This window comes from Glandiceps talaboti, chromosome 2 (assembly GCF_964340395.1).
Source record: "Glandiceps talaboti chromosome 2, keGlaTala1.1, whole genome shotgun sequence".
NCBI classification, from domain to species: Eukaryota; Metazoa; Hemichordata; class Enteropneusta; family Spengelidae; genus Glandiceps; species Glandiceps talaboti.
In genome coordinates, this window is record NC_135550.1 from 15564484 (window position 1) to 15580290 (window position 15807).

The following is a 15807-nucleotide window of genomic DNA, read 5'->3' on the forward strand; positions in this document are numbered from 1 at the left end:
ACGTAGATTGTAATATCACAGGGCTCATTTTGAAATAAATGTTCGTAGTACGCCTTTTCATTATGCACTACATACCGCCACCACTAAACGTGTTTCACATTTGAGTATGGGCTGTAGAAATGAACTTGAATATCTCTCCAGTTTTTTGGTGGAATGAAAGTTCCAATCCTAGTTCTCCAGGCTTGGACGCTGACTCCCATGGTTTATAAAAGTAACTGACGTACTTACAGTTGCTAACTTGACAGCTTTGCCGAGAAATTACTGAAAAGTTGGAGAGCAGTATGAACTTGTATGTGAGCGAGCTGTGACCCATCACGTGACCTGCGTTTCACATTTCTACGCGTTTGATGCATAGTAATACAGATTTAGATGACATGACAATCGTTTCCAATAATAGTTTAAAATTGGGCCACAAATATTGCTAGTGTATGGAGCTTCTTAACAAACCTGACCGGCCAATAGCGTCAACAAACTCACAGTAGAGACGTGCTGACAGATTTGAGTCTGTGGACATTATTTCTAGCTAAGTAAAATTGAGTGACTATTGGGAATATTATATGGCATCCATGTCGTCCATGTCGTCTATAGTTTCTGACTGACCGTGTTATGTACAACGTAACGCTGAACGAAATACGGTCCATCAGGAATTAACTAGACTAACCTCTATGGGAATAGTATTCTTGTCCATGTGTCGTTTATAGAACAATTAAGTGTTAGGGTGTGATCTTCACAGTAATAAACAAGCCTTTAGAAGAACAACAGGTATTCACGCCTCAAATATCTTGGGCATCATCCAAATTACGATCATGAGCACCAAAGTAAAGGAAATACTTAATGACGTTCGGCATGCAGAACCCCCCCCCCCCGGGCCCGTACCTATGGGTACATGCCCGGCATCCATGTAACTGTTATATCACTCTACGTGACGATTCTGAGGGCCCTCATCTCTTATTCTCTTGTTTTATTTCAATTATACTCATAACTCCTGTTTTTATAGTATAACTGTACAATTGGCTTCGATCAGTGCATTCCAGATTTTCATGAGTCATGAGTGCACATTGCACAGATATCTGCAGAATACTTAAAAGGATTATGGGTAATGTATGCATATGCGGGAAAAACAAACTGCTGTAAGGAGCATAGTCTCGCTGCCAGACTCGAGACTATCGTCCCTAATCTGTTTACCGAGCGGCGCAGCCGCGAGAATAGAGGGGGACTGGTCCCGCTCTTCTCGCGGCTGCGCCGCTCGGTAAACAGATTAGGGACGATAGTCTCGAGTCTGGCAGCGAGACTATAAGGAGCACTGACTTTGCCCTCATATCTTCATCCCATTTTGCACTGAAGAAGTTTCACATGGCTCTCATATTTCATATATACTCTTTCTAAATATATGGTGATGCAACATGAGTAAAAATAACTGGGGTTAACTAAGTTTGGTAGTCAATATAGCAGGTTTACCATCAAACTGACGCAAAATTTGTTTCAAATTTGTCTAGTAAAAACCGTTGGCCCAGTTGTCGATTAGGCTTACAAGTTACACAAAGCATGATAAGACACTGTGAATGGTGCAAATAAACAACGTGCGAAATGCCAAATACCAAATGCAAACAATACAAGCGAACAAAAGGGCCTGTATGCACTCTAATAGCCCGATATTTTGCCTAAAATCAGGCTCACATGTGCGAACGGTGTGTTTTTGACGTACCTAGTAGGCAGTGATGTAGATAATAGCCGGTTACCGGTCACAACGCCCAGCTATAACTTATAAGTATAACAGTTGTGGGACCGGCTTAGGAAAGTACTCAAACCTGACGATCATTGAACAAATTCTAAGGTTGGAAAATTAAATATGAGTTGCCCGGGAGTTCTAATAGCAAGTAAAATACCCAAAGTGTAAACAAAAAGATAAATTAATTCATAATTATTTGGAAAACATTAGACGATTACGCAGTAAAACAAGACTGGCCACGCTATCGCTAGCGAAAGCCTTCGAACTAGTTTCATAACGACCGGACGTTGAAGGAAGCGCGAAGCGAAGTGTGAGGTCAATGTGACGTCTCATGATGATGTATGATGCATCAACATGACGTTTACGTAGAGTTGCACTAAATGTTTTCTAAACTTCAGTGGAAAGAATTTTTGTCGATCAGACACTGACTATGTTTAAATTCTTAAAACATCTGAGAAAACTGAAGAGGGGAAGCAAAATGTGACACTGACAGACAAGCCAGACGTACGGCACATGTACAGAAGGCGAGGCACACCCTCTGATGCAAACTGGACAATTATCGTGCGTGTCACGTATAAGGCATCAGATGTAATACATGTAGCTAACCAAATATTCTTGTACTGCAGTCTTTCTTGTAACAGGTATTGGAAATTGTCAGAAACCTGATGATTTTATGACTGAATAAGTTTCGATACGGAGACGAGAGAGAGGGGGAGACGGGAGAGAGAGAGAGAGAGAGAGAGAGAGAGAGAGAGAGAGAGAGAGAGAGAGAGAGAGAGAGAGAGAGAGAGAGAGAGAGAGAGAGAGAGAGAGAGAGAGAGAGAGAGAGAGAGAGAGCGGAGACCAAACTAGAGTCGGTACTCACCCCACCACGACATATGCATTTTTGAATGTTAATATGGATATTGGGACGATTGGAAATCGGACGATGTGAATCGTAATCGAATATCTCAGACCATCCACAATATATGTCGTGTTGACTTAGGCGATCCCAGAAACCATTCTTAGTTTACCCCCTTTCACATATATTATCAACCATGCTAATGTTTTGAAACAAATCTCGATAAACAGGTAATTTAGCGCTTGAAAGATGGCGACGTCCATACCCCCCCCCCCGGGCTGCACATATTTTAATATGCAATTATACATTACCCCCTCCCCATACACGTCAGAGAAGTACAGTATGGTACACTATATGACACACTGTAAGCTAACAGTGGAAATCAACTTCAGTGTCCATACATATCAGACATAGAGATTTCTTTACAAATGGATGTGGGCTCATTGGGCTGTAACCTGTACTTGGAAAAACTTAACCAGCAGAATTTTTCTTTTGAATCCTATGTCTTGACAGAACGGCACCCCCCTTCGATAACTAGTGGGGAGGGTGTGTCCCCCTCCCACAGTAGGCAATTGTTTGAAAAATAAGGACATGTAGGAGGCCATTTAGCGGCATAATATTTCAAACCATACACATTATTGGAAGCCATAAAGTACTTGAAAATTGTCTTCAATACCCAAATTGTACTCTCATTAAATTATTTTACAACTGTATTACCTACGCTTTAACTAATACATAGATATTTTGGCAGACACACACATTCGTTTGGCCATTGGCTGCCTAATAATTAAATGTGTGGTAGGTAAATGAAGTGAACAATTTTGCAAAGTACAAGGTAAACGATTGCTCCTGTGGTTTGAATGTTCAACAAAGTCTCCACACAGAGAGATAGAGCAAGGAGAAGGAGACATACGCGACGAGAGAGAGAGAGAGAGAGAGAGAGAGAGAGAGAGAGAGAGAGAGAGAGAGAGAGAGAGAGAGAGAGAGAGAGAGAGAGAGAGAGAGAGAGAGAGAGAGAGAGAGGCATACACTTATACAAATGTAAATTTACTTGGTAAACAACTGCTCCTGAGGTTTAATTTTGGTTCAAATCATGAGCAGAATATTCGGGGGCCCTTTCAGACCATCACAATTGTCATGCCCCCCTCCCTTTGAACCTCAATTTTGTTCATGCCCCCCCCCCCCCCCGTAAATTCTGACTCCAGCATAATTTCAAGTTTATTCCGAGCTCGGTATTACAGGCATTCGACTAGAGTCTTTATACCTCAAAGATATACCAACAGTCCATTTCTGTACAAGGCATATCAGAAAACCAAACATTTGCAGTGTGGAGTGTCACAAAACCCTGTGCTTGGGTCCACTCTTACACGCGTATGCTGTCTATACACATCACCACTTGGAAAGCTAATCCGACATCAAAATCTCAATATGCAACAACATGCAGACGACAACCAGATTTACCAAATATTTCCCCAATCACATACGTCAACTACAGTAACTAAGATGGAAACTGTTGCACATGATATTAAACGACCCAAAATAAGCTAGTTTAATGATGGCAAAACCGAGGTCCTCCTTATCACGTCTCAGTTCAACAGGCTTCCTCGTCTCGTGAACCACATCAACATGGGATCGTCTTCTGTGCAGTTAGTGGATTCAGCATGTACCATTTGTGTAACAATTGATGACCGTTATAACCTCAAGAAGCACATCTCGTTGACATGTAGATCAGTTCTTTTTCACCCCCGAACAATAGGTCGCATCATTGACAGTGGAGGGGGCCCCTCCACTGTCTATGGAAACTGTTGCACATGATATTAAACGACCCAAAATAAGCTAGTTTAATGATGGCAAAACCGAGGTCCTCCTTATCACGTCTCAGTTCAACAGGCTTCCTCGTCTCATGAACCACATCAACATGGGATCGTCTTCTGTGCAGTTAGTGGATTCAGCATGTACCATTTGTGTAACAATTGATGACCGTTATAACCTCAAGAAGCACATCTCGTTGACATGTAGATCAGTTCTTTTTCACCCCCGAACAATAGGTCGCATCATTGACAGTGGAGGGGGCCCCTCCACTGTCTATGGTCGCATACGCCAGTATCTTACAAACGGAGTTTGTCAGAACCTTGGTCATGCACTTATATCATCGATACCCGACTACTGAATGGCCCTTCTGTATGGGCTGCCAGCTAAAAACATTGTCCCTCTTGAACATGCCCAAAATACAGCAGCTAGGATTGTGTCAGGTACAAAGTAAACAGATGACGTCACATCGGTTCTTTCAATAACACAGTTTAGTTAGAAATCACACTGGCGTCAAGTGCAGTTACATAATATACCAGTAGGTAGGGCCTACATGTGCATGTAGTCTCAGGTCACTACATTGTGGTCTGAGATGTAGTTTACACCACTATGACCTAAGAACTTGAACCAGGGCTGAGGAGAAGTGGTCTGAGGTTAAAGTTTTGCAGCTCTCGTTCAGCAATCTCAAAACATTTCAGCCTACTTCCCGTAATGAACACTTGTCAAGCATTTTTGTGGCTCCCATACTCAAAGACTACATATATGTTTATATACGACTCAAAATATAACACTGAAATTTACTTTGAACACGTTCATCAGTTTCAGTAGACCTATTAAAACCCAAAATCTCCACTGTATAATTTAATATCGGTAATAGTTTACAGTCAAAAACTTTTAAATTTAGTTTTGACTAGGAGGTCCCCAAGTTTTGCAAGTTGACTCATGACCGCAATCATTGCTTTACTCGCTTGAGCTGCAAGCGCTAAATACCATAGACCACTGCTTGACATAATCACGCCTAGATATTCATAAAAAGCGAACAACGTCGAGTTTATGACCACCAATAACCACTTTTCAATTTTCTTAAGAATTTCATCTCTTAGTAAATACAATAATTTTAGTTTTGACATACATGTAATTTACTTTCAAAAGACAATGTTAGAAACCCCTACCCCATTGATTCCTGTGGGAACATGCCTTTCGTGAAGAAAAAATGGTTACATAACATGTCTACAAGAATTGTTGGAGAATGTCTATGTAGAATGCCACACTGATCCCATATCCACACCTTGAGTTTTATTTTTATTGTTCTTCAATGATCTCCTTCAAAGTAATAGTCTGGATGCCAATATGGTTTCTAACTAAACCACGTCTAGCCAAAAGCCCCTCAAATAGCACAAAAAGTTGTTCACCCAATCAGTGAAACCTAAATGTTTTGGTGATGTAAACAGTATATAAGTAGCATCATGGGCTGACAAATATACCACATTTGAACATTACTGTCCCAATAAACACTAACTTTATGAGGGACTGTGTTATTGGTTAGAGTTTTGTGATTTATTAACAAAGACATGATGTTAATGACTGTGTGGGTGGCTGTAAATGAATTTTAAATTGCATCTCATGCATTTCAAGACTTCTAGAGTAACGACTCTGACTATACTTTGAGTGGAGGTATAAATGGTAATGATACAGTATAGGAACTAGACTATCAAAGTAATTACCTTGTCCAAAAGACTACAGTCGGATATTAATCTCACCATTAATGCCTGAATTTATGTCTATCAAGGTGGATCTGATAAGATCATGGAAATCGAGAAACTTTCATCACTTTGGACTTGAGCATTGAATACATTTGTGAAGTACTCAGACCATGATTCATGTTTTTTTTTTAGAGATTAATTCCACTAGATCGTCCACTAAATCGTCCACGAAAACAAATACATTCTATCATTCTACCATGTCACTCAACAACGCGCATCGAATTCTATCACTTGAATTTCCGTTATTTAGTCGTCTGAAGATCGTAACGGCCTCCGTACCATAACTTGTGTACTTTGTGTAAATACAGCTCTACTTCTCAGTATTGAGCACTTTTCCTTCAGTTTATGACTTACCTCTTATATATATATATATACTGATCTGATATATATATATATATATATATATATATATATATATATATATATATATATATATATATATATATATATATATATATATATATATATATATATATATATATATTACCATTGCTCGGTTGACGGCAACGCGGTCAAAGATATCGGGTTCTTTGCACAATACACGTGTATATAGAAATGATGTCCCTTAAATTTCCCCTCTTTTCATTCTTGCTCTTTTCAACTACAAATTACAATATAGATTTTGATAATTTCCATAGGTCTCACGAGATATACTCTTCAAGGAAAAACAAGTTCGTGTCGGAGTTTGACACGAGAATAGTCTGTGCTTGGAGTAATTATACTGTCAGTATAATTTCTCAAAGGTATGTGTTATCGTGGAAGTTTAAACATTATTTATACTTTAATGGTGTTATAGATTTTGACCCAAGCTATGCATGCCACGGTCACAAGCTATATTGCGTCAGATCGATTTGCCAAACAAGTTTGCCAGAATTAACGCATCCCATCAAACCATGGACCCTCCACAAAGGTGGAGTGTCTATGGTCAAACAAATGACAGGTCGCAGAAACTATGGTCATGGAAGTATGAACGTCGTTTATACTTGTACGCCGTGACATACAATGAGCGCAGTGCCATGATTGACCGGATTATTCAGTGTCGACAATCCCAGTTAATATAATCCCAAAGGCAAACTTGTTTTATTTACCACCTTGCCAAGCAACACAGGGTGGTGGCGAGGCGAAGTTGTAATGTACTGTCGCTTTGATATTCACGATTTTGGAAAGGAAATAGATAACATCGGGTTAGATCTTGAGAGTAAATAAGAAGAAAAGAAGAGTTAATTTGAAATCAGTGATAAACGAGTTGTCTATTTTTAAGAAACTAAATATAAGGAAAGCTATGGGTCCTGATAACATATGTGGTAGGTTACTGAATGTCTATGCATCGCAGTTAGCTAGTGTTTCCAGTAGATTGTTCAATTGGTCGTACAATGATCATACGATATCAACCATTTGGAAAACATCTACCATCTGTCCGGTCCCTAAAAACTTCCAAGGCATCGTCCTGTAGCACTGACTTCCATTGTGATGAAATGCTTCGAGCGTATTTTACTTTGTCAAAACCCACAAAAACATTCACACCTTGACCCATACCAATTTACATATTAAAGTAATAGAGGTACTGATAATGCAACTCTCACATTACTTCACGATGCGTATACACATCTTGAAAAACCAAGTTCATTTGTAAGACTATTGGTTATTGATTTTTCATCAGTCGTTAACAGAAGTCAACCAAACATGATGGCTCATAAACTTAGTTATTTAAACGTTAACCCCAAACTCATCCTCTGGATAATGGATTTTCTTGTCAACCTTTCCCAGTTTGTTCGCTACCAAAAATTAAGTTCAGCCTTCCATTCAACATTTAGGGGTGCCTCACAGAGCACGATACTCTCACACAAACTATTTACACTTTACACAAATGACTGCTCATCAGGTACCGATACAAATCCACTTATCAAATATTCTGATAACTCTGCATTAGTTGACCTGTCAAATTCTGACCGTACTTATTTCGATGAAGTTGATAGGTTTGTTACTTGGTGTAAAGAAAACTACTTGGACGAAAGGTCGACTTTAGGAAGAACCCTAAAGTAGTGCCCGACCTTTTTATTGACAATGTTAAAGTTGAACAGGTGACTAAATATATATATATATATATATATATATATATATATATATATATATATATATATATATATAGGAACAGTCTTGGATAATAAATCAAATGTTAAGGCCAACACAGATTTCATTAACAAGAAATGTCAATCTAGAGTTTACTGTCTACAACAATTGAGGGGCCTAAAATTTTGTAAATGCCAAGGTATTACAGACATTCTATCGGAGTTTTGAGTCGGTTTAACATTTTCTTTTTTGTGCTGGTTTGGTAGTCTAGGGACTAGCTACAAGAGTGTCTTGAACAAAATTGTAAATGTGTTTAGTAAAGTATTGAGTGAAAAGTAGACTAATTTGAATGAAATGTTTACATCTCGTGTACAAAACAAAGCTGGGAAAATGGTAAATGACAAAGGCCACATTATGTCCCAACACTTTGAACTCCTGCCATCAGGGAGACGATTTCGTGTCCCTAAATTCAGAACAGTCAGAACCAAATCAAGTTTTGTGCCCACTTCAACTAAATTTTAAACCAAACTAAATAATTCTATTTCAAAGACATCTGCTCTGCATTCCAGATTGGAAGAACCGCGTTTTTTTATTGTCTTTTTTAAGTTGATGACCATTTCTGGCAAGACTTCACTCACAATTTTCTCGATTTTACTGATTTTTCTTCTTTATTAAAAAGGTTTAGGGTCGGCACCGGATTTCTAGAATGGAAGCGTTTGGGGAGTTATGTGTGATTTATTTGTTGAGAAAGGTTCAAAGACAATAAATATCGCCATAAGGTGGCACTTGCCGTTCCAGTGAGGAACGACTAGTGCCACCACGGTAGTACTCGACAATTCGATGGACCACGGCCAAGTCCGCCATTCACAATTTTCAAATCACTTGAAATAAAGCAATCTGGCAAAACTCGCCCATGTGCATTTACAATCTTGTCGCAACTAATTCTAGTAGGTAAAACCATAGACCCTCCACCCTGTCTATGGTAAAACCTAGTCGCATTCATAACTTTCATCGAGGGTAAGGTAATTTTAGTCATCAACTTCTATAAAGTCCAAAATGAAACGATAAAACATGTACATTTTGGAAATTATCCCATGTATAATGCCAGATTATAAAGTGACAAAGAGTGGTTCATCTGAGTGGATAGCTTAACCTCTTGACGATTTATAAACAATGGGAAATAGGCAGCTATCTTGATGTTCATTTTAACCTATTTTCCCGGAGAATATTTTCAGAACTGGTATCCAAATTACCAAGATCACGTTTTTCATATTTACTGATATGCCGCTTTAGTTATGGCCGGTTTTGTGGGATGTTTTGCGTGCACAATGTAAACCACAGACAAGGCATGTAAACTTCTACTTGCCGCACAACCCGTCTATTTCAGGCTTGGCCTCTTACCACTCTTGGAGGAATTGTACTGACTCCTCCAAGACCACGTCTGACACAGTGGCCTGAAACCCATAGTCTATCGCGAGTATATTGTCTACCCTTCAAGAGACACACATTCTCTGCCAGTCACCCTTTTAAAAATACGCTTGTTAAACGTCTGCTCCTGGAGTTAAATTTGGTTCAACTCATGAGCAAAATATTTGTACGTGACTCCGGGCCCCTTTCAGACAATCCGAATTTTCACGCACGTCCCAATTCGTTTTTTTCCCGTGACAACAATTTTTCTCCTGAGCCTCCCCCTACCCTAATCTAGTTCCTGACGACCGTATTCCAATTTTACACTACATCTTTACATATTACGTATAGTCAATGTCATTACTCTCGTTGCCGATGTGTTGGCAATTATATACATGTATATATATAATATCCATAATCACAACATATTTCCTGCTCAAAGAAGAACTGTTTCAGCTTATTCCATTTCGATATAAACAGACAGAGAGTCCAGGGATAAAATACCCATGTACTACTCCTTATATTACTGGCTAGGTAATGTCAACCGTAAAATAATCCAAGCACCAGCGTCCCTAAAATCCGTGAAACAGTGTCGATATTACAGTATTTTGCTGACACTTATTACTTTCTGTAACTGGTCTATATTTGTGATATCATGGTAAATATGCTTGGAATTTATGGCCTAACAAACCAGACATTACGTAGATTTGAATATTGAAGAAAATCAAAAACAAAAACAAGGCCATGGCCATGGCCGGTCAGGTACTGATATTAGTACTTTAGACATCAGTGGGGGTCACACTTGGTCATTGAAACTATATTGACCGACCAAAATTCTAAACATCACGGATAAATAATTTCATATCGAAATGTATGTACGGAGATTCAGGTTTTTAGACCACGTGGCTTTGACATGACATCATCAGCTAAATTTGCAATACGAAAGTAACGTAAAACATGGATGTATCTAGTAGGGAGCAAAGTCCGCATGTCTGTATGGATGTTTGAAGATTTACTATCGGTATATGGGAGGCATAGAGGGAAATATTTGAATAGCGTTATTTAACGTTACATAATTCATAACTGACTACTAAACTACCGTCAAGAGGATTGTTTTTGCTTCCATTTATCTGTATTAATTTTTTTTAAAGGCAGTGATGGTGACTGCCAATGCCGGTAGTGAAAATATGGCCCGCACATTCTGAAGATTTTTGTATCATACAAGTTCAATGTTGTAGCTGAGAATGTGATTTATATTTATAACTCAGTAGAATGGGTACCGGTACTGATGCGAGGGATGTGAACCAACCTTTGTGTTGCGTGCTTTTTAATATCACCGTGTGTGTGTGTGTGTTGTTTGTTTGTTTGTTTGTAATGTAGATTCGTCGTTGATATACTGCTACTAGATCAGACCGTGGGTTATACTTCCATGATCAGAACATGACCAGACACAACTCTCCACGGCACCATTTTGGTTTTACAACTTTGATTACTTTGTTTTGAATAGCTTTTGTCAAGTTCTTGACTTTCCTGATATGACAATAAAGCAAGGGCGGTGAAATATTATTATAGTAGTCCTTCAAAAAACAAGACAATTTTGAAACTTTTAGTGGAAAATGTTAGTGAAGACACAGTTTACCCGCATAAATTAACTAACAAAAGACAAAAGAAATGTACACATGGTTCATTTTCTAGGTGTCGACCTCATGAATATGCACCAAGATTTAGAACCGAGTCAGCTTTAAATGCGTTCACACCTCCAAATCTGGTCTGGACAATATTGTCTGGGCTTAGTCACCCTTTTATGCGGACTACAGAGCGGCCCTGGTGCGGACTATTTCTGCCACCTATTAATGCCTGAAAGTCAAGTGGCATATGCTGAGGTTGTGTACAACCAGCAACCCATAACATTTTAGCAATCTACAGTTCTACCTCAGTATGGCTATTAGCCATGCTAGGTAGTTACTATAATGATTAATATAATGGTTGTCTTGGTAAAAGTTGTCGACCCCCCCCCCAAAAAAAAAGAAGAAAAAAAAAAGAAAAAAAGAAAAAAAAAGATCAACAAAACATTCTATGATATTGAAAGCGCTCCTGGCATGTAATTCCATAGAACAGTTTCCTGTAGGGAATGGCAGCGATTTCATTCAAACTCAAAGACAGAGATGTTGCTAACCAACGTGAACAGCCATAAAAAATTGTATGTGAATGAGTATGACTCTGAGATCCCGCTAACGGTTTCATTGTTGTCGGTCTAACCAGAGACACTGGAGAACTTCACTGTCTATGATCTAATCGTATTGCTCAGTGTGAAAACCGTGCAAAGCGTTACTATTTTGGCGTTGTATTTTCGCACATTTTTGGTTCACAAGGGTCCAATAATTTAAGCTTGAGTTAGGAAATAGGCCTATTAAAAAAATTGTGTTGTTCCGATTAGGCAAAATAAATAAATAGGTGGGGTAGGTAGATTTATTTTTATTCATGTGCGAGTGTCTAATTCTGGTTTTCCATTTTTTCCAAATGATCTCTGTGTTATTGGCTTCTTTCCATTAGATGTACAACCATTACAGATTGGAGGAACAGTTTTATATTGTCTTTTTAAGTTGATGTCAGTTTCTGCATCCACTATGTCTCGTGAGACTTCACAATTGTTGCGATTTTGTTAGTTTTTCAAGAACACGTAAAAAAAAAGTTAAGGGTCGGCAGTGAAAAACTAGGTGGGTCGGGTAACAGAAACCAAACAGTTATTTTTTAGGCCTAAGGCATAACGTAGCATATAAATCTACCCAACCTGCGCGAGCAAGATCTGCATCGGTCAATGTAATATTTACATGGTCTATTACAATTTGGTAAAGTGTACCATTGTATATGCTTGTGCGAGACGTAAAAAACATCATGCCGTCTAATTGTACGAAACGATTTAGTCACTATGGTTTTGAAGTCAGTGAGATAATGTTTGTGAAGTACCCGGTATCGTGATGTTATCGCTTGTATAGAAAAACCATCACTGAGGCAAAATCTCACTTTTATCATCATTCATTTTTTAAAGTCTTCAATCATGCCAATTAAAAATATGGATACTGCAGTCATTTATGTGACTTTTTTTCCAAAAATGTTTATCGTGCATCTCGATTATATTTTTTTTCGTCTTCGTAACATCTTTTTTTTTATTGTGCCAAAAGTAGTAGCTACCACATATAGAACAGTGGAAAAATACCGAATGAGACTCAGAAATGTAAAATCATTTACTTCAATGTCCAAATCAAATGCGGACATCAGAAAATGATGCATGCACGTTGTGATGGACTCGTGATTAGCTCTAGTCCAGATGCCAATTGGTATCTAACTAAACCATAGACAATAGAGAGGGTCCTCTCTATTTTCTATGACTAAACCAAGTTTAGTGAGTGGAGGTGTAAATGGTAACGATACTGTTTAGGAACACGGTGATAGGAACTAGACGAGATTAGCACTGACAACACACGCTCCGCGAACTCCAGCAAAGAGGCCTGGTGGGGTATATAGAGACTTGTCAGAGTTGTCGGAGCTACTGTTCATGTACATATAAGTTCCACGTATTCTCAATTTATTTCGTGCTGGATAGAAAACAGTCAGTATAGTCCTTGTGTTCTCCAGTGTATAGCCGATGGATTGGATAGTGAGAGTCATGATATGTGTGATACATTGTAGTTTATACACCAGAACTGAATTTTAGACTGATCCCGTCGGCATCTTCAGAGAAAGCATCAAGCGGGTACCACAATAAACTGAAAACGTAACGACTATAAGCATAACTATAAGTTTTAATTTACATGGAACTACGGTCATATTTGATAAGCTTATCCCCCACTTCCACATATGGTCTCATACCCCTTGGTCAGCGAAAAGCCAATCATGTTCATGTCCGGACATACGAGTTATAAATGGGGCGGTCATATGGGTTAAGTTAGGGTGGAATATAATATATGGAAAAAGTCTGATTGATACTGGCTGTGATGGGTAGTAGAGCATTTTTTAATTGTCAAAAACAGGGTTGGGGGCCGAATGATATGATTCAAAACGTCATGACTTTCTGGTATATCTTTGTTGTCATGGTGTGTTTCCAGTTGAGGATGGCTGTCTTTGACTGGCTACAACAGTAAGTGACTGATTTTGAAAGCAAAGAAAGTGGAAGAACATTGGTGTTAGTTAAAAAACTATTGTTATTAAAGATAAACAAGTAAACACAGCAAAACAATTGAGAGTCGGTACGGAAAGGAACAGATGACCACAGGAAGGTGTTCAGCTGTTCTTCATTGTTCTTTGCAATTTGACGACCGGGCGATCACATACTAGTAGTTGTCAGTGTTTTCGCTAAAGCAAAATACACGGAGATGGTTCAAAATCACTTGACTATCATTTCACTCTTATTTAAATCTACAAATATCTCATTAATATTTTCTCCCAGCTTACTTCAAACTATATGACATTTTCCATGAAAAAAAGGTGCGTATCTGGAGCAAAGAAGTGTTTCAGATATCAGAGTGTTCACGTTTGCGTGACCAAGACATAGACATAGACTGGCAAGCGACGCCATGAATTGTGATCGAATCCCAGGGTCGGATCGGTTGTAGATCAGTGTGCATGATAATTCATTTGCGTGTTCAATTACTAAGTCATCGATGTAGGGTTATAAATTCAGTGACTACACCATCAACAAAGTTACTTCTTACTATAAATCATGTTGAAAAAGACCCTAGGAAAATGTCTAAGCAACAATGACGGGTGTTACTTTTTTGCAGTGTTTATCCAAATAGTAATCGTCGAATAACGTGACCCTGGCTGAAAACTGCGACAGTGAGTGTACCATAAATTCCCAAAACAGACTGACCAGAACAGACATATTGACACACAAAAAGTGTGCAAGTTTACATCTTGTGACAGGTTTGGTTGGGGTCACCTCCATCGGCTAATGGTCGAAATCGTCATTGTAAAATATTTTTAATTACCCTCAACTACAAATCAGCGTATCGTTGACGATCATTTCAATCGTAAGTGTTTAGAACTGATTCAGAAGTAAAACGTAGAATTATTAATGACAATGGTATGCAAAGTTTTGTTGTTTAACAATCATCAGCGATTTGGCATGTTTGCACAAACCACAGATACTTGTTAGTGCATACACTTTTGATACTTCTATTCTATACGGTAAAGGCTAAATTTAAAAAGACATGATCCCAGTATTAACTTTTTTGTTGCGGCTATATTTCCTAAGTGAGGTGTGCCAAAGAAAGTTTTCCCATGATACTTTGCGCCAGTGCGACTTTTTGACATTGTACGTTCGATGTTCCCAATGAGTAAATGGAATTTTATCGAGAAGTCTATTCATATTTGTTTATGACAGCAAGATATTTTCAATTTTCTGTTTTTGGTCATTTTTGGGGTCAAAAACTGTCATTTGTTTTGTAAATAAAAGAATTCAAAGTAAAAATGAATGACAGCCGCAAAACTAATCGATTGAATGGGCTGACATTTGGTGTGCAGGTATGTTAGAGTATCTGGATGAAGAATTCTTCAAGAAAATTTGAAGATGACATTGATATGCAAATACGTCTAAAACGTGCTGTGTAGTATCATATTATAGCCATGTTATTTTACAATACTCGTGAGAAAGTAGAATTTATTGGTGAAGTAAAGTTGCTCATACACCTAAGAAAATTTGACTACACTTGAATACATAATGAGCAAATGAAATGATCACAACAATCACATATCTTTGTAATGTTATGACTATACAAGATCTAATACAGGGACGAATGGGGTACTTATCAAATAATGCCCTCCGGAACTCAGAAATAAATGTAGATGCGCTGTACCATGCAGTTACGATCAGCGGTTTTGAACTATGGAGGTAGGAAGGAAGGAGGTAGGAAGGATTATAGTCCTACCACCATTTCTGAACAAAATCGTTGTCCTTGAATTGGAATGGTATGCTTTTAATACAAAAGTTGCACAAACATATGTTCTTGCTTTCAAAAGTTTTAGAATTAACACCATGATTTCACCGTCGCCCATACTGAGGTTTTCCTGCATCTATTGCTATGGATTTTGTTGGTGGGACTTTGCTGTACTGTATGAACACTTGTTCAGACTCAGGCCACTAAAACACAATTGCAAAAAAAAACCGTAAAGACACGAAGTATCGTTTT